Here is a 20,011-nt window from a genome sequence, read left to right on the forward strand (position 1 = left end):
TCCACCGCAGTGAGGGGCCTGTGTACGCACCTGGAGATCGAGTCTGGCTCTCGACCAGAAACCTGCCCCTCCGCCTGCCCTGCCGGAAGCTGGGTCGGCGGTTTGTGGGGCCAATCAAAGTCCTGAGGAGGTTGAACGAGGTGTGTTACAGGTTAGAACTGCCTATTGATTACAGGAATATTAACCCCTCGTTCCATGTGTCTCTCCTCAGGCCGGTGGTAGCTGGTCCACTCCAGGACTATGAGATAGAAGAGACTCCTCCGCCCCCGTTGGACATCGAGGGGGCTCCGGCGTACACTGTGAGGTCCATCCTTGATTCGAGACGCCGGATGGGGGGTCTCCAATATCTCGTGGAGTGGGAGGGGTACGGCCCGAAGGAGCGGTGCTGGGTGCCGAGGAGGGACATATTAGACCTGTCCCTGCTGACCGAGTTCCATCGGGGTCATCCTACGCGCCCTGCTCCGCGTCGTCCTGGTCGTCCCCGAGGCCGGGATCGGCGCACGGCTGGAGCCGCGCGTCAAGGGGGGGATACTGTCACGGTTTCGGCCGAGGCTACTCCTCCTCCTTGTTCGGGCAGGCTTCGGCGGTCGTCGTCCCCGGAGTACTAGCTGCCACCGTTCGATGTTTCATGTTTGTTTGGTTTTGTCTGTTTGTACACCTGTCCCTTGTTAGTGTTTGATTTGGTTGCCTATTTAGTTTTCGTGTGTGGGGGCAGGTGTTATGTGGTATTGTTTATTGTCAAGCTGTTGCTCTTTTTGTATTACTCTCGTGTTTGTTGTTTTCCGAGAGTCCGCACTGTGTGCGCTATCTTCATTTTTACGCACTGTGTGTGTTGTGCGTAATTTGTATTTTGCCTCCCGGTTGGGTTGACTGTTCGCCTGTTTGGTGCTGCATTTTGTTAACTAAAGTCTGTTGACGAACGCCCGTGTTTCCTGCGCTTGATTTCCTCACCGCATCTACACTCAGCTACTGACACTATGCCACAAGGCTAGGATTGTCCAAGAATGGTTCCATTAATGTTTTGAGGACTCAGTGTATGTTACTTAGGCGTTTTACCAATAGGAAATGGCTCAACACAGATACTGCAGGGAGGATGACTGGTCTCTCACAGCCAAACACAGCTGTCAAATGAGCGCATGTCTCAGCCTCTATCCGATAAATATAAAAGAGGTTAAATAAATCTCACCCCTTTTAAACCTTATTACTGATTTAAACTATTAATTCTTCCCTCCCATTTATATTTAGAGTCTTCAGAGGGTTGTGTCAAAGGCATGCAAAGAGGGCTGCTCAAAAGCATGTGACAATCTTCCCAGAAAAAATCTTAGGATTTGAAATAAGTTTGGGCTCTTTCAAAAGATTCCCTTTCTGCAGGAGGTTCCGTTTGATACGGAAACTACGTATTTAACGGGCATTAAAATAAATAACTGAAATTTCAAACTTTTAGATATTTAATATATACTTTTCTTCTTTTCTTTTAGGACATCTCTTTCTGATTAAAATATTTCCCCCCATTTGTTGCCAGTTATATGGGAGGGAATAAATATTGTTATTTATTTTGCTAATTTGCACCCCAGTATCTCTATTTGCACATCATCTTTTGCACATCTATCATTCCAGTGTTAATAAGAAATTGTAACTATTTTGAACTATGGCCTATTTATTGCCTTACCTCCATAACGTACTACATTCGCACACACTGTATATATATATATATTTTCTGTTTTTGACTTTCTGTTTTGTTTACCCCATATGTAACTCTGTGTTGTTGTTTTTATCGCACTGCTTTGCTTTATCTTGGCCAGGTCGCAGTTGTAAATGAGAACTTGTTCTCAACTGGCTTACCTGTTTAAATAAAGGTGAAATAAATAAAAAATTGCTACAGACCCACATGAAAAAATACTATAGTTTATACTATGGTTGAAATATTATAATAGTCTGCAAAAACCCTACAGTATACTGTAGTATTTTCAGTTTACTATAGTATAAATACTGTAGTAAAAAAAAGAATAATATATACTATAGTAATTGCTGTAGTGTTTTTGAGGACTGTAGTACGTATACTGTAGTATTTACTGTAGTGCTTTTGCAGACTGTAGTATACTGTAATATTTACTAAAGTTTTTTTGTTTTCTTATCTTTGACTTATACGTGGGGGGGTTTTTCCTTGAGGAAACCTACTGGAGAAATACTAAAATAGCAAATGTTCCATAACCTGTAGGTAGGTAGGACTGGCGTCTGAACAGAGAGTTCAGAGCTTCTGCTTTTTTTCTATAACCATAGGGAACACAATGTATGGTCTATACTTGGCATGTACAGTTGAAGTCGGAAGTTTACATACACTTTAGCCAAATACATTTAAACTCAGTTTTTCACAATTCCTGACATTTAATCCTAGTAAGAATTCCCTGTCTTAGGTCAGTTAGGATCACCACTTTATTTTAAGAATGTGAAATGTCAGAATAATAGTAGAGAGAATTATTTATTTCAGGTTTTATTTCTTTCATCACAATCCCAGTGGGTCAAAAGTTTACGTACACTCAATTAGTATTTGGTAGCATTGCCTTTAAATTGTTTAACTTGGGTCAAACATTTCGGGTAGCCTTCCACAAGCTTCCCACAATTAGTTGGGTGAATTTTGGCCCATTCCTCCTGACAGAGCTGGTGTAACTGAGTCGGGTTTGTAGGCCTCCTTGTTCGCACACGCTTTTTCAGTTCTGCCCACAGATTTTCTAGAGGATTGAGGTCAGGGCTTTATGATGGCCACTCCAATACCTTGACTTTGTTGTCCTTAAGCCATTTTGCCACATCTTTGGAAGTATGCTTGGGGTCATTGTTCATTTGGAAGACCCATTTGCGACCAAGCTTTAACTTCCTGACTGATGTCTTGAGATGTTTCTTCAATATATCCACATAATTTTCCTTCCTCATGATGCCATCTATTTTGTGAAGTGCACCAGTCCCTCCTGCAGTAAAGCACCCCCACAGCATGACGCTGCCACCCCCGTGCTTCACGGTTGGGATGGTGTTCTTCGGCTTGCAAGCGAACCCCTTTTTCCTCCAAACATAACGATGGTCATTATGGCCAAACAGTTCTATTTTTGTTTCATCAGACCAGAGGACATTTCTCCAAAAAGTACGATCTTTGTCCCCATGTGCAGTTGCAAACCGTAGTCTGGCTTTTTTATGGCGGTTTTGGAGCAGTGGCTTCTTCCTTGCTGAGCGGCCTTTTAGGTTATGTCGATATAGGACTCGTTTTACTGTAGATATAGATACTTTTGTACTGTTTCCTCCAGCATCTTCACAAGGTCCTTTGCTGTTGTTCTGGGATTGATTTGCACTTTTCGCACCAAAGTACGTTCATCTCTAGGAGACAGAACGCGTGTCCTTCCTGAGCGGTATGATGGCTGCGTGGTCCCATGGTGTTTATACTTGCTTACTATTGTTTGTACAGATGAACGTGGTACCTTCAGGCGTTTGGAAATTGCTCCCATGGACCTGTGGAGGTCTACACATTTTCTTCTTGAGGTCTTGGCTGATTTCTTTTCATTTTCCCATGATGTCAAGCAAAGAGGCACTGAGTTTAAGGTAGGCCTTGAAATACATCGACAGGTACACCTCCAATTGACTCAAATGATGTAATTAGCCTATCAGAAGCTTCTAAAGCCATGACATCATTTTCTGGAATTTTCCAAGCTGTTTAAAGGCACAGTCAACTTAGTGTATGTTAACTTCTGACCCACTGGAATTGTGATACAGTGAATTATAAGTGAAATAATCTGTCTGTAAACAATTGTTGGATAAATTACTTGTGTTATGCACAAAGTAGATGTCCTAACCGACTTGCCAAAACTATAGTTTGTAACAAGACATTTGTGGAGTGGTTGAAAAATGAGTTTTAATGACTTAAACCTAAGTGTATGTAAACTTTCAACTTCAACTGTAGGTGTCTCACTTATGGGTGGCACAAATTGGGATGAGGGGGAGGGGAACGGGCAGGGTATTTGCAAATTAAATATTGTAGTATTTACTATAGTTAAAAAGTGTAGTGTTTTTGCGGGCTGTAGTGTTTTTGCAGATATTTCAGCAATTTTACTACAGTTTTTTGGGAGGGATAATAGTGTAGTATTTACTATAGTATTCTACAGTATACTACAACATTCTATACTAATGTAACCCTCTCACCAGGCTCGAATTTGACTCTCACGATATTACCTTACTTAGAATATCTGAAGATGTCACGTTCGTTCATAGACGGGACGGACCAAGGCGCAGCGTGATATGCATACATGTTTATTTAAACTTAAATAACACTCGACAAAACGAAACGTGAAGTCCAAGGTAGACACAAACAACATACCTTTAACGGAACAAGATCCCACAACCCACTAGTGCCAATAGGCTGCCTAAGTATGGTCCCCAATCAGAGACAACGAGCGACAGCTGCCTCTGATTGGGAACCACACCGGCCAACATAGATCTAGACCTACTAGACTGTAAACATAGATCTACACCACATAGAAAATCACACCCTGACTCAACAAATAAGAGTCCCCAGAGTCAGGGCGTGACAGTACCCCCCCCCCCCCCCCCCAAAGGTGCGGACTCCGACCGCAAAACCTTTACTTAACAGGGTAGGGGCCGGGTGGGCATACCGCCTCGGAGGCGGATCCGGCTCCGGGCGTGACAACCACCTATTCTCCGCCTCCCTGTTGCGCCCCTGGTCTGGTCTGGACCTCGGCGCACTGCTTCCCCTCTCCTTCCTCCCACTATACTCCAAGCCCTGTCTGGACCCTGGTGTAGGAGACCCCGAACCTGGAGAGGGGCTGACGTCTGGGTCTGGACTGGAGCCGCTGACCGGAGCTGGACCGGGCACCGGTGGAGCGGACTACTCAGGCTCCGGACTGGAGCCGCTGACCGGAGCTGGACTGGGCACCGGTGGAGCGGACTGCTCTGGCTCCGGAGTGGAGCCACTGACCGGATCTGGACTAGACCCCGGTGGAGCGGACTGCTCTGGCTCCAGCGTGGAGCCGCTGACCGGAGCTGGATCAGGCACCGGTGGAGCGGACTGCTCTGGCTCTGGAGTGGAGCCGCTGACCGGAGCTGGACTGGACCCCGGTGGAGTGGACTGCTCTGGCTCCGGAGTGGAGCTGCTGACCGGAGCTGGACTGGACCCCGGTGGAGTGGACTGCTCTGGCTCCGGAGTGGAGCAGCTGACCGGAGCTGGATCAGGCACCGGTGGAGCGGACTGCCCTGGCTCCGGACTGGAGCTGCTGACTGGTGCCGGACCAGGCACCGGTGGAACGGGCACGGGCCATGCCGGACTGGACACACTCACCACTGGTCTGGTGCGAGGAGCAGGCACGGACCGAACCGGACTAGGAACATGCACCACTAGCTTGGTGCGAGGAGCAGGCACAGGCCGGGCCGGACTGGCGACACGCACCACTGGCTTGGTGCGAGGAGCGGGAACAGGCCGGGCCTGACTGGCGACGCGCACCACTGGCTTGGTGCGAGGAGCAGGAAAAGGCCAGGCCGGGCTGGCGACGCGCACCACTGGCTTGGTACGAGAAGCAGGAACAGGTCGGGCCGGGCTGGCGACGCGCACCACTGGCTTGGTGCAAGGAGCAGGAACAGGCCGGGCCGGGCTGGCGACGTGCACCACTGGCTTGGTGCGGGGAGCAGGAACGGGCCGGACCGGACTGGCGACACGCACCACTTGCTTGGTGCGAGGAGCAGGACTGGATTCCTTGATTAACCCCCGCTCCTTCTGCTGCCTAACCAGCTCCTCTCGCCGTGCCTCTACACCTTCCTTCTGCTCCCTCTGAACCAATAGCCCCCGTAATCTGGTGGCCTCCTCTCCTAACTAGCAGATCCGCCCTGTCGCGGCCTCCTGCTGCCTCGTCGTCCACACCGTGTGCACCCCCCCCAATAAATGTTTTGGGGTTGCCTCTCCACCCTGATCAGGGCCTCCATCTTTCTTGCCAGATCCTCTCTTATCTCCTGCCAAGTCCATCCTCTCTGCTCCTCCTCGGCACACTGCTTGGTCCAGGTCTGGTGGGATCTTCTGTCACGTTCGTTCATAGACGGGACGGACCAAGGCGCAGCGTGATATGCATACATGTTTATTTAAACTTAAATAACACTCGACAAAACGAAACGTGAAGTCCAAGGTAGACACAAACAACATACCTTTAACGGAACAAGATCCCACAACCCACTAGTGCCAATAGGCTGCCTAAGTATGGTCCCCAATCAGAGACAACGAGCGACAGCTGCCTCTGATTGGGAACCACACCGGCCAACATAGATCTAGACCTACTAGACTATAAACATAGATCTACACCACATAGAAAATCACACCCTGACTCAACAAATAAGAGTCCCCAGAGTCAGGGCGTGACAGAACAGCATGGGATATGAAAGTATGAAAATGTATGCACTCACTAACTGTAAGTCGCTCTGGATAAGAGCATCTGCTAAATGACTAAAATGTAAATTATATTAGGTGAGAAGGACATCTCCAATAAGAATCCCTATTGTAAACTTGCTAGGGTGAATGACAAATAGTGTATTAACTTCAGATAAAATAATTACAGACTTGGTTATTATTATAAGGATATGCTTTCCCATGCATTAAATGAAACTGAAACAGTAAATGATTCCACCAATACAACAGACATAAGGTTCAAGATCTATATTATCACATTTTCAATATACCACATCAAAAGAAATAAAAATAATAAACCCCCAATTTCTCCACAACCCATGTCCAAATTATTTGAAAGCTTGCTTAAACCCTGGGCGTGCGTTGGAGCTAAAAAAAATGAAGACATACATAAAGTCCTGAAGTCCACCCCACATTTGTAGTTACTCACTACTCGTAGATAATGCCTCAGCAAAGTATAGCAGTTCCGTGCAGGTGTCCTCACAAGATCCACAGCTATCAATGCAGCCAGTACTCCGTAGCAGCAACAGACATCCCGTGGAAACCCGAACTCGTTGATCGTCACAAGCAAGTCTCTCCAAGTCTCACATGATGCTAGGCTAACCTCTAGGATGTCGAATGTCTCCACAATGCGAAGGCAGCTTCAGTCTCCACTAGGTCTTTCTTAACGAAATAATAACACTCTCTTATAGAAATAAAATCAGGATTTCCCTTCAAAACTCTGTAGGTATGGTTTTGTTCTCTCTTTATTGTTTCCTTTAGTCGTTTTCCTTCACCAACCCCACTAACGTCTCTCCTCTCTCTTCTTTCAACCATTCCCTCCCTTTCCCAGTCCACTCTCCCATTGGCCACAACTTAACAAGTTACCTCATTGGTCAAAACTTTAACAAGATACGTGGGAAACTTAAACTTAAAAGTAAACCAACCTATTCACTTGTACATTTTTGAAACATTGCTTCAAAAGAAATGCATTAACGACATTACAAATCAGGAGCAATTCGATCACCTTTTAAATCTAATACCAATTAATTATAACAAATAAACTCTATACTTGGTTTTGCAAGGGTATTACACTCTCCCCCCACCAAAATAGGCATGTCCTCATGACTTGTAAACATAAGTGAAATGTAATAACAAGTCAACGTGTCAACTCTTAACTACAATCTACAGCTGAGACAAAACTTGTTAGATAATTGAAAAGGAGATACATTTGTGTTTCCCTTTTCCGATCCACTTGTACAGTGTGGAACAATATCTGACAACTGGGGCTATACTTGGAACTCCAGGTTTATCATAGGTAAGTAGTACAGGAGCTTTCTTTACTCTCTGAGATCTTCTTATCCCTGGTCCTTCCAGTTCCTCCGAAGTTTCCACTTCTCCCTGAACTTCTCGTTCCTCTTCTGGAATCTCTTCAACTGAGTTAGATGCCTCATCATCATCTGCTTCAACTCCAGTTGCGACCTCAGCTTCTTGACTGGACTCTTTTACTTCCAGAACTTGGTCTGCTCTTTCAGGTTCCCCTGTCATTTGATTCCAGACTATGTCTAAGTCCAAGCTAAATGGTTCCGACATCTCTTCCACTTCTCTGCTTCTACAGTTTGTATTTGGCACTTCATAACATACAGTGAGGGAAAAAAGTATTTGATCCCCTGCTGATTTTGTACGTTTGCCCACTGACAAAGAAATGATCAGTCTATAATTTTAATGGTAGGTTTATTTGAACAGTGAGAGACAGAATAACAACAACAAAATCCAGAAAAACGCATGTCAAAAATTGTATAAATTGATTTGCATTTTAATTAGGGAAATAAGTATTTGACCCCTCTGCAAAACATGACTTATTACTTGGTGGCAAAACCCTTGAAATCACAGAGGTCAGACGTTTCTTGTAGTTGGCCACCAGGTTTGCACACATCTCAGGAGAGATTTTGTCCCACTCCTCTTTGCAGAGCTTCTCCAAGTCATTAAGGTTTCAAGCCTGACGTTTGGCAACTCGAACCTTCAGCTCCCTCCACAGATTTTCTATGGGATTAAGGTCTGGAGACTTGCTAGGCCACTCCAGGACCTTAATGTGCTTCTTCTTGAGCCAGTCCTTTGTTGCCTTGGCCGTGTGTTTTGGGTCATTGTCATGCTGGAATACCCATCCACGACCCATTTTCAATGCCCTGGCTGAGGGAAGGAGGTTCTCACCCAAGATTTGACGGTACATGGCCCCGTCCATCGTCCCTTTGATGCAGTGAAGTTGTCCTGTCCCCTTAGCAGAAAAACACCCCCAAAGCATAATGTTTCCACCTCCATGTTTGACGGTGGGGATGGTGTTCTTGGGATCATAGGCAGCATTCCTCCTCCTCCAAACACGACGAGTTGAGTTGATGCCAAAGAGCTCCATTTTGGTCTCATCTGACCACAACACTTTCACCCAGTTCTCCTCTGAATCATTCAGATGTTCATTGGCAAAAATCAGACGGGCATGTATATGTGCTTTCTTGAGCAGGGGGACCTTGCGGGCACTGCAGGATTTCAGTCCTTCACGGTGTAGTGTGTTACCAATTGTTTTCTTGGTGACTATGGTCCCAGCTGCCTTGAGATCATTGACAAGACCCTCCCGTGTAGTTCTGGGCTGATTCCTCACCGTTCTCATGATCATTGCAACTCCACGAGGTGAGATCTTGCATGGAGCCCCAGACCGAGGGAGATTGACAGTTATTTTGTGTTTCTTCCATTTGCGAATAATCGCACCAACTGTTGTCACCTTCTCACCAAGCTGCTTGGCGATGGTCTTGTAGCCCATTCCAGCCTTGTGTAGGTCTACAATCTTGTCCCTGACATCCTTGGAGAGCTCTTTGGTCTTGGCCATGGTGGATAGTTTGGAATCTGATTGATTGATTGCTTCTGTGGACAGGTGTCTTTTATACAGGTAACAAACTGAGATTAGGAGCACTCCCTTTAAGAGTGTGCTCCTAATCTCAGCTCGTTACCTGTTTAAAAGACACCTGGGAGCCAGAAATCTATCTGATTGAGAGGGGGTCAAATACTTATTTCCCTCATTAAAATGCAAATCAAGTTATGAATTTTTTTGACGTGTTTTTCTGGATTTTTTTGTTGTTATTCTGTCTCTCACTGTTCAAATAAACCTACCATTAAAATTATAGACTGATCATTTCTTTGTCAGTGGGCACACGTACAAAATCAGCAGGGGATCAAATACTTTTTTCCCTCACTGTACTGCGATGTCCTCATCTTGTTTGTCAAAATCCTTCTCATCTTCTGGATTCTTAACCTCTTCAACTTTATCATCATTCCGAGGAGTACAGTTTCCAGGCAACTTTTCATTTCCCTTTCTCTTCGTTCTTCTTTGCAGGGTCCTTCTACCAGGAGTTGATTATATGTTAATCACAGGTTCTATGCACACTTTCTGCCCCAGTGGTAGCAGGTGATTCCGATGAAGAATCCATCTCCAATTTCAGGCTTCAAACGAAACACAGGTAAGTTTGACATCTGACTTTCCACCACATATGGCGTAGATGCCCAGCGATCTGCCAGCTTATGTTTTCCTTGCAGTCCTAGATTCCGTATGATGACTCTGTCTCCAGGCATAAGTTGCGTGTAGTAAATCTGCTTATCATATCGCTGTTTGTTTGCTTAGTTTTGCTTTCCAGCAGTGTTCTCAGCAATTTTGTAAGTAGCTTGTAACTGTTTCTTCATATCAGATACATACTTGTGGTAAGTTTTCTCTGAAGAGCTATCACTCGAGACTCCAAAACAGATATCAACAGGCAATCTAGCTTCACGTCCAAACATCAAGAAATATTGCGAATAGCCAGTCGCTTCATTCCGACTACAGTTATACGAGTGCACTAGATGCCCAACATACTGACTCCATTTGTTCTTTCGTGTAGGATCAAGAGTTCCAAGCATGATCAACAAAGTTCGGTTGAATCTCTCGGGTTGTGGATCTCCCTGAGGATGATATGGTGTTGTCCTTGACTTCTCCACTCCAAGCATATTCAGTAGCTCATGGATGAGTCGACTTTCAGAATCTCTACCTTGATCACTATGCATCCTCTTGGGCAGACCATAATGGATGAAGTACATCTCCCACAATACCTTGGCGACCGTGGATGCTTTCTGATCCTTCGTAGGAAAAGCTTGAGTGTATCTCGTGTAATGATCCATAATGACCAGAACATTCGCTGTGTTACTGGAGTCAGGCTCAATGGACAGGAAATCCAATCCATACACACAAGGTCCATAGGTCCATCCCTTTGCATATGACCAAGCGGAGCAACTATTTTTGGAAGTGTTTTCCTCTGTACACAGCGAGCACAGGACTTACAGTACTCTTCTACTTCCATCTTCATTTGTGGCCAGTAGAACCGGTCTCTGACAAGTCCATACGACTTGTCAAATCCTAAATGACCTGAGTCATCATGCAGCGATGTGAGAACCATAGTTCTGAACTTCTCTGGAAGAAGTAACTGAGCCCGACGAGTCTTGTTTGGCGGATGTGTGATCCTGTACATAAGTCCATCTTCCATCTTTAGCTTCTCCCACTCTCTCAGGAGCAAAGAGATGAGTGGATGTTTGGTCTTGGTCACCCTGTTGATATCATGTTTATTAAGAGCAACCCACATCTCTCCTAAGCAAGGGTCTTCTTGTTGCGATGCAGAAAGTTCCATAGTGCTCAATCTGGGCATGTTAGACGTCAGCATGCTCAGGTTACAATATGCTTGAGGCACAGCATGCATAGAGGCTCCCAACTGATCAATCACTCTACTAAGAGATGATCCAGGAGTTATTCTAACAACATTAGACATCTGGCACATGGCTCTAACACCGGGTGCAGGAATGTCTCTCCAATCTTGTTCCACTGCATATTGCTGATGAGGGCGGCGAGATAAAGCATCGGCATCTATGTTCTGCCTGCCGGGCCTGTACTTGAGACTAAAGTCATAGGTAGACAATGCAGCCAGCCAACGATGACCAGTGGCATCCAGTTTTGCGGACGTGAGGACTTATTTCAACGGGTTGTTGTCTGTTCTAACCTCGAACTTGACCCCATACAGGTAATCATGTAGTTAATCAACCACGGCCCACTTCAACGCAATAAACTCTAACTTGTGAGCTGGGTAGTTGCGTTCAGAAGCGGTCAGGCTTCGACTCACAAATGCCACAGGACGCAGACCCTCACCTTGATCTTGGTACAGTACTCCACCTAACCCTTCGCGGCTAGCAGCTACATGTAGAACGTATGGCAACTGAGGATCAGCAAAAGCCAACACAGGAGCTTTTGTGAGGCTTTCCTTCAATGTCTCGAATAACAATTCACACTTCTCATTCCACCTTGATCCAAATGGTTCTGAGGGGTTGAGGTAGGCTTTCTCCTCTTCCTTGGACTTTCTCCCTTTCTTGCCTGCGGAAAGATATCCACATAAGAGCTGATTCAGGGGGTAAATCACTTTAGAGTAGTCTTTCACAAATCTCCTGTAATATCCACAAAATCCTAGGAAAGAATGCAGAGCAGTCACAGTTTCAGGCCTTGGCCACGTGGTGACAGCTTCAATCATTGATAGTTCTGTGGCCACTCCATTCTGGGATATGATATGTCCAACATAGTTGACAGATGTGCGGCAAAACTTACACTTGTCAAGGGACAGTTTTAGGCCTTCACTTTTCAAGCGGTCCAACACCTTGAGCAACCTCTGCTTGTGTTCTTCCAGCGTCCTTCCAAACACGATTAAGTCGTCGAGGTAAACAAGAACTTCAAGTAGATTCATGTCTCCAACTGTCTGTTCCATGACACGTTGAAATGTTGCAGGTGCTCCGGACACACCCTGTGGCATCCTCTCAAATTGGTAAAATCCAACTGGACAGATAAATGCAGTCTTCTCTTTATCTGTGTCACCCATTGGGATTTGATAGTATCCACTTCTGAGATCTAACACACTGAACCATTTGCTCCCACTCAAACATGTCAGAGCATCCTCTACACATGGGACTGTGTACCGGTCGGGAACAGTGCGCTTGTTGAGTGTCCTGTAATCAACACACATGCGTATGGTGCCAATATTTTTCCTCACCACCACAATAGGAGATGCATAGGCGCTTCTCGACACAAATATGATCCCAGAACTTTTCAAGTTATTATGATGCTTCCTTACATCTTCAACATCAGCTGGAGCCAAGCGGCGAGATCTCTCCCTAAATGCTTTGTCTTCAGTAACTCTGATGATGTGGTGAGTACTCTTTGAACAACCCACATCAAACTCATGTGTTGAGAACACTTCTTTCCATTCCATCTTCTTTTCACATAATCTCTTCTTCCATCCTTCAGGCACTGGAGAATCTCCAAAGTTGAATGAAGATGTCAATTTCTCAGATGAATCCTACTTACTTTTCAATGGAACACCAGGAGCAACATCTACAGGAAACAGATGAGCAATAGGCATACCTCGTTTCAGGCTGATCTCCTTTGTCAAGACATTCCTGACAGTAAGGGTGATTCTTCTAGACGACCGTCTGGATTTCAGGCCTCACTAGTAGTTCTTCAGGGAACCAGGGTTCTTCAGGCCTCTCTACCAGAAGGCTTTGAGTAGAAGGTATCCCAGGAAACTTTGGAATTCCAGTAACTCTCGCCTGCCCACCAGGTGGCAGGGTGACAGGTTTTGTCTGTGCGAACCAGACCGTTCCACTCTTCTCGTCATCATCAGTTGAGCTTTCTCTCATCCTCTCATATGCCTGCTTGATAGCAGGATGAACTTGTAGTGTGCTAAGGAAACCTTCACGTTCCTTTTCTCTGCAAGCAGTCATAAGTCTCTTCACTACAGACGTATTTGTGCCGACCAGAATAGACACGTCACCTTTCATGGCCGGATCTGGACATACCAACACAAGTGCTTCACTGTTCTCTGCTACGCCCACAACCGATCCTGAGAACTCAAGCTTGAGCGACAAATAGCCATCATATGGATACTGCTCAGAGCTAAGGCCCCATATCTCTAAGTTTCCTATAGGAATCAATGGCAAATGCATCAGGTACTTGTCATAAAAGGATCTGTAAAGTAGAGTAATCTGAGAACCACTATCTAGTAAAGCTTTAGCATAGACACCTTCAATCTGTACAGAAACGACAGAACTTGGGCCAACTAAACCTGTAGGTAGCATGTCTTTCATGTCTTCATACTTGTGGCACTTTGTGGAACGTATCTTCACCGGGACGTCAGGCCGCTCCTTTACTGGGTCCCTCTGTAGTTTCCCATAGACCGCTTTTGTTTGATCAGGCGTGTTGACTTTCCTCAAGTTCTCTTCACAGTTTCTCTTGAAATGGCCATCTTCTCCACATCTAAAACAGAACTGTCGGCCTGTGTCTGTTCTTGTGATGGATTTACCCTTTTCTTTTTGCTTTAAATGCAACATCTGACCTTTTTGTGTCAGAGTGAGCTGCTATGACGTTAGCAGACATGAGACGTGTCATTTCAATTTTCAAACCTTTTAGCTCTTTTCTCAGCACTTCTATCTCAGTATTAGCTTCTTCGCAAACTGTAGCAACAGGAGCAACAGCTGATGACTTCACAACACTCTTCGTTGTGTTCCTGTCTTGAATCATGTCCTCCTCCTCCCTTACTTCCTGCAGCAGCTCAGTAAAGGTTGGTGGATCACGTAGCTTATAGGTCATGCGAATACGAAGCGCAACCATGTCGTGTGAGGATGCACCTCTCACTACTTGGCCAATGCGTGTGCGATTCATCTCTGATAGCTCAATGCCTCCTTTTCGATACACAGTGTGCAGCAATTTGTCAAGTCTCAACAGGTAAGCTGAAAGCTTCTCTCCTTCACTCTGGAATGTGTTTCTGAACCTTACCATGAGATCAGGTGCACTTTCGGTGGTGCCGAATGCGGTTTCTAGAGCCTTCATGTATTCGATCACTGTAGCATGGGGGTTTCGGACTTGAAGAACCTCACAATGTCAGCAGCAGGCCCTTTAAGACTTTCTATTATTCTCTGTTTTTTCACATTGTCGGTGCACTGCCATTCCTCTAGAAAATGGGTGGTTTGCTCAGCCCATGCCTCATACTCTTCCTCTCCTCTAGGAGTGGGCTTCACACCTGAGAACATACGTAGCTTACGGTAACTCTGAGTCTCAGATGGCACATTGTTGCATTTCTCTACCGGTGAACTTATGGCAGTAACCAGTTCAGCGTTGAGGTCAGCACCAGAGGGACTTACCAGGCCTTTAACATCAGCCACAGTCTTCCCTTCATATCTCAGAAAGGATAATAGCTTCGCCTGAAAATCTTCACCCTCTCTCTCAACAGGAGATGCGATTTGTGAAACTACATGTACAGGCCAGGGACCCAACTCTCCAGGTATCCCAACAACACTTGGCACAGCTATTTCGTTAAGGTTGTTTGATATATCTACCAAAACATACTGCTTTTTACTAGCTGAATAAGAACAACGACCACGCAGTATAATTTGACCAAAAGCCTTAACATAAGTCAGCGTTTCCAGTAGAACCTCATCAGACACGTCATCTGTAACACTGCTAAGGACAACTGTACGATTAGTAGCTAGCTGTTTCTCTCTACACCAGGTAACAATCTCTTCAACATCCATGTTGTAGGTTTATGCCTATACAGCAATGTCAGAAGAAAATCCAAGATTTCAAAATTGTCAAATGGGGAGTCAAAAATATCTCATCAACAATAACCAAGATCCCAGACGAGCCCCCAAAAATGTAACCCTCTCACCAGGCTCGAATTTGACTCTCACGATATTACCTTACTTAGAATATCTGAAAAGCATGGGATATGAAAGTATGAAAATGTATGCACTCACTAACTGTAAGTCGCTCTGGATAAGAGCATCTGCTAAATGACTAAAATGTAAATTATATTAGGTGAGAAGGACATCTCCAATAAGAATCCCTATTGTAAACTTGCTAGGGTGAATGACAAATAGGGTATTAACTTCAGATAAAATGATTACAGACTTGGTTATTGTTATAAGGATATGCTTTCGCATGCATTAAATGAAACTGAAACAGTAAATGACTCCACCAATACAACAGACATAAGGTTCAAGATCTATATTATCTAATTTTCAATATACCACATCAAAAGAAATACAAATAATAAACCCCAATGATTTCTCCACCACCCATGTCCAAATTATTTGCAAGCTTGCTTAAACCCTGGGTGCGCGTTGGGGCTAAAAAAAATGACGACATACATAAAGTCCCGAAGTCCACCCCACATTTGTAGTTACTCACTACTCGTAGATAATGCCTCAGCAAAGTATAGCAGTTCCGTGCAGGTGTCCTCACAAGATCCACAGCTATCAATGCAGCCAGTACTCCGTAGCAGCAACAGACATCCCGTGGAAACCCGAACTCGTTGATCGTCACAAGCAAGTCTCTCCAAGTCTCACACGATGCTAGGCTAACCTCTAGGATGTCGAATGTCTCCACAATGCGAAGGCAGCTTCAGTCTCCACTAGGTCTTTCTTAACGAAATAATAACACTCTCTTATAGAAATAAAATCAGGATTTCCCTTCAAAACTCTGTAGGTATGGTTTTGTTCTCTCTTTATTGTTTCCTTTAGTCGTTTTCCTTCACCAACCCCACTAACGTCTCTCCTCTCTCTTCTTTCAACCATTCCCTCCCTTTCCCAGTCCACTCTCCCATTGGCCACAACTTAACAAGTTACCTCATTGGTCAAAACTTTAACAAGATACGTGGGAAACTTAAAAGTAAACCAACCTATTCACTTGTACATCTTTGAAACATTGCTTCAAACGAAATGCATTAACGACATTACAAATCAGGAGCAATTCGATCACTTTTTTTTTTGTCATTTAGCAGACGCTCTTATCCAGAGCGACTTACAGGAGCAATTAGGGATAAGTGCCTTGCTCAAGGGCACATCGACAGATTTTTCACCTAGTCGGCTCGGGGATTAGAACCAGCGACCTTTCGGTTACTGGCACAACGCTGTTAACCACTAAGCTACCTGCCGCCTTTTAAATCTAATACCAATTCATTATAACAAATAAGCTCTATACTTGGTTTTAGCAAGGGTATTACACTAAGTACTATACATGATCGAGGGATACTACAGTGTGTAGTATGGTATTCTACAGTATACTACAGTTTACTACAGAATTCTAAAGTAAACTGTTGTATTTTTTATGTGGGAAGTGAGAGCGCGAGAGAGAGATATGGGAGTTAGGAGTTGGTTGGAAGTGTATAAAATCCTAATGATACTGTATGATGATTCCTCGTGTAAATCGACGTGGATCATTGAGACCGAACATCTAAGACTCTGCAGCAGAGCAGCATCTAGCCCTATCAGCTGTCAGCTCCCTCCTCCACTCGGAGATCATTCTTGGATATCGCATCACACCAACCCCCCTCTCAACGGTGTTTAGCATTCTATGTCACCCAATCCTTCACCAGTTTAAACATCTATGTGAATTACACAGAATATCTCCATGCTATAAATCGTGTGAAGGATGATTGTTTACTTCAAACCCCACACTTTCTCCTTTATATTCTCTCTCCTCTCTAACATTCTCATTTCCTACCAACCCTCTCTATTTCCGTCTCACCACCACACTGTGAAAGGGCGTTTACTGTTCAATCCCAGCACACCTCAGTAACACCATACATGATAAGATTTTTACCCCACTCAGCCAGCCAATGCCACCACGGCCATTCACTGTGTAAACAGAATCACGGCCCGTTTTAGACGGAGGTAAACACTGAGTTAGCAGGATGGCCAGAGAGCTGGGGGAGAGAGGCACAAATGGCTCCATTGACACAATTATTTGACTTTCTCCACCCTCTGTCTGTGGTAAATTATCTTTCTGTACTGTCCCCAGAGTGCTAGGCCGTCTTTATACATTTCATGTGTTTGCATTGGCTGATTCTATTACCGATTTTCCATTACGCAACCAAACCACATTCCTTTACATTTTCAGTTTTCTTTAGCACAGTCTGGCAGGGCTTTGGTTTTCTATGGATCGATGAGGCTAAAATGACAAGATAACATCAACAAAATAATGCTACCCCACTTGCTATTTGGATATTGTTAACAACACATACATTTTCTGGCTTGCATATACTGTATTTGCTTATGGCTTATACTTGCTAATATACAGTAAGTGAACAGAAAATATTGGTTGTGTGCTCATTGTGTGCTCACTGTAAATAAGAATTTGATCTTAACTGACTTGCCTAGTTAAATAAAGGTTAAATAAAATAAAATAAATAAATTACACCTGTTTAGTGTGTGTGTATTTGTATTTGTATTTATTATGGATCCCCAATAGCTGCTCTTCCTGGGGTCCAGCAACATTAAGGCAGTTCATACAATTTAAAAAAACGTTACAATGCAAATATCACAACACACTGTGTGCCCTCAGGTCCCTACTCCACCACTACCACATATCTACAGTACAAAATCCATGTGTACGTGTGTGTATAGTGCGTATGGTATCATGTGTTTGTATGCATGTGTCTGTGCCTATGTTTGTGTTGCTTCATAGTCCCCGCTGTTCCATAAGGTGTTTTTTTTATCTGTTTTTAAAAATCTAATTTTACTACTTGCATCAGTTACTTGATGTGGAATAGAGTTCCATGTAGTCATGGCTCTTTGTAGTACTGTGCGCCTCCCATAGTTTGTTCTGGATTTGGGGACTGTGAAGAGGCCTCTGGTGGCATGTCTTGTTGGGTATGCATGGGCGTCCGAGCTGTGCGCCAGTAGTTCAAACAGACAGCTCGGTGCACTCAACATGTCAATACCTCTCATAAATACAAGTAGTGATGAAGTCAATCTCTCCTCCACTTTGAGCCAGGAGAGATTGACATGCTCTCTGTGTACATCCAAGGGCCAGCCGTGCTGCCCTGTTCTGAGCCAATTGCAATTTTCCTAAGTCCCTCTTTGTGTTACCTGACCACACGACTGAATAGTAGTCCAGGTGTGCACAACTAGGGCATGTAGGACCTACCTTGTTGATAGTGCTGTTAAGAAGGTAGTGCAGTGCTTTATTATGGACATACTTCTCCCCATCTTAGCTATTGTTGTATCTATATGTTTTGACCATGACAGTTTACAATCCAGGGTTACTCCAAGCAGTTTAGTCAACTCAACTTGCTCAATTTCCACATTATGTATTACAAGATGTAGTTGAGGTTTAGGGTTTAGTGAATAATTTGTTCCAAATACAATGCTTTTAGTTTTTGAAACATTTAGGACTAACTTATTCCTTGCCACCCATTCTGAAACTAACTGCAGCTCTTTGTTAAGTGTTGCAGTCATTTCAGTCGCTGTAGTAGCTGACGTGTGAAGCGTTGAGTCATCCACATACATAGACACTCTGGCTTTACTCAAAGCCAGTGGCATGTCGTTAGTAAAGATTGAAAAAAGTAATGGGCCTAGACAGCTGCCCTGGAGAATTCCTGATTCTACCTGGATTATGATGGAGAGGCTTCCACTAAAGAACACCCTCTGTGTTCTGTTAGACAGGTAACTCTGTATCCACAATATAGCAGGTGGAGTGAAGCCATAACACATACGTTTTTCCAGCAGCGACTATGATCAATAATGTCAAAAGCCGCACTGAAGTCTAACAAAACAGCCCCCACAATCTTTTTATCATCAATTTCTCTCAGCCAATCATCAGTCATTTGTGTAAGTGCTGTGCTTGTTGAATGTCCTTCTCTATAAGCATGCTGAAAGTTTGTTGTCAATTTGTTTACTGTAAAATAGCATTGTATCTGGTCAAACACAATTTTTTCCATAGTTTACTAAGGGTTGGTAACAGGCTAATTGGTCGGCTATTGGAGCCAGTAAAGGGGGCTTTATTATTCTTAGGTAGCGGAATGACATTTGCTTCCCTCCAAGCCTGGGGGCACACACATTCTAGTAGGCTTAAATTGAAAATATGGCAAATAGAGGTGTGTAGAGAGGTGTAGTGTGTGTGTGTGTGTGTGAGAGAGAGAGTAGTGTAGAGAGGTGCAGTGTGTGTGTCTGAGAGGTGTGTAGAGAGGTGTAGTGTGTGTGTGTGTGAGAGAGTTGTGTAGAGTTTGTGCGTCTCTTATCCTCTCTGGTGAAGCCAACTCATAATGCCTAGCCTGGTGAGGCAGAGCAGTTAATTCAATCAATAGGAGATAATGAAGGGCAATTAGTGGCTTTGGCCCATCTCTCTCTCTCTCTCTCTCTCTCTCTCTCTCTCTCTCTCTCTCTCTCTCTCTCTCTCTCTCTCTCTCTCTCTCTCTCTCTCTCTCTCCTGTAAATACTGCTCTTTAGAATCTGTTCGTATTTCCATGGCCAGGAGCCACAATCCCCACAGCAACTGTTAGGAGGAGTGATCGCAGGGCTCCCAACGCATTCACACACGCATACTCTCGCTCTCACTTTCTCTCCTTTTGCCTCCTGCTGTTTCACCCCTGCCCTATCCATCTCTGTTGATCTAGCTATCTCAAAATCATTATATTTCCATGAACAAAATACACACTGAATACTCTATCTAAGATCCGTCATATAGCTCTCAAAATAAACTGC

The sequence above is a fragment of the Coregonus lavaretus genome (assembly GCF_964263955.1).
Source record: "Coregonus lavaretus genome assembly, chromosome: 17".
Taxonomy (NCBI): Eukaryota; Metazoa; Chordata; class Actinopteri; order Salmoniformes; family Salmonidae; genus Coregonus; species Coregonus lavaretus.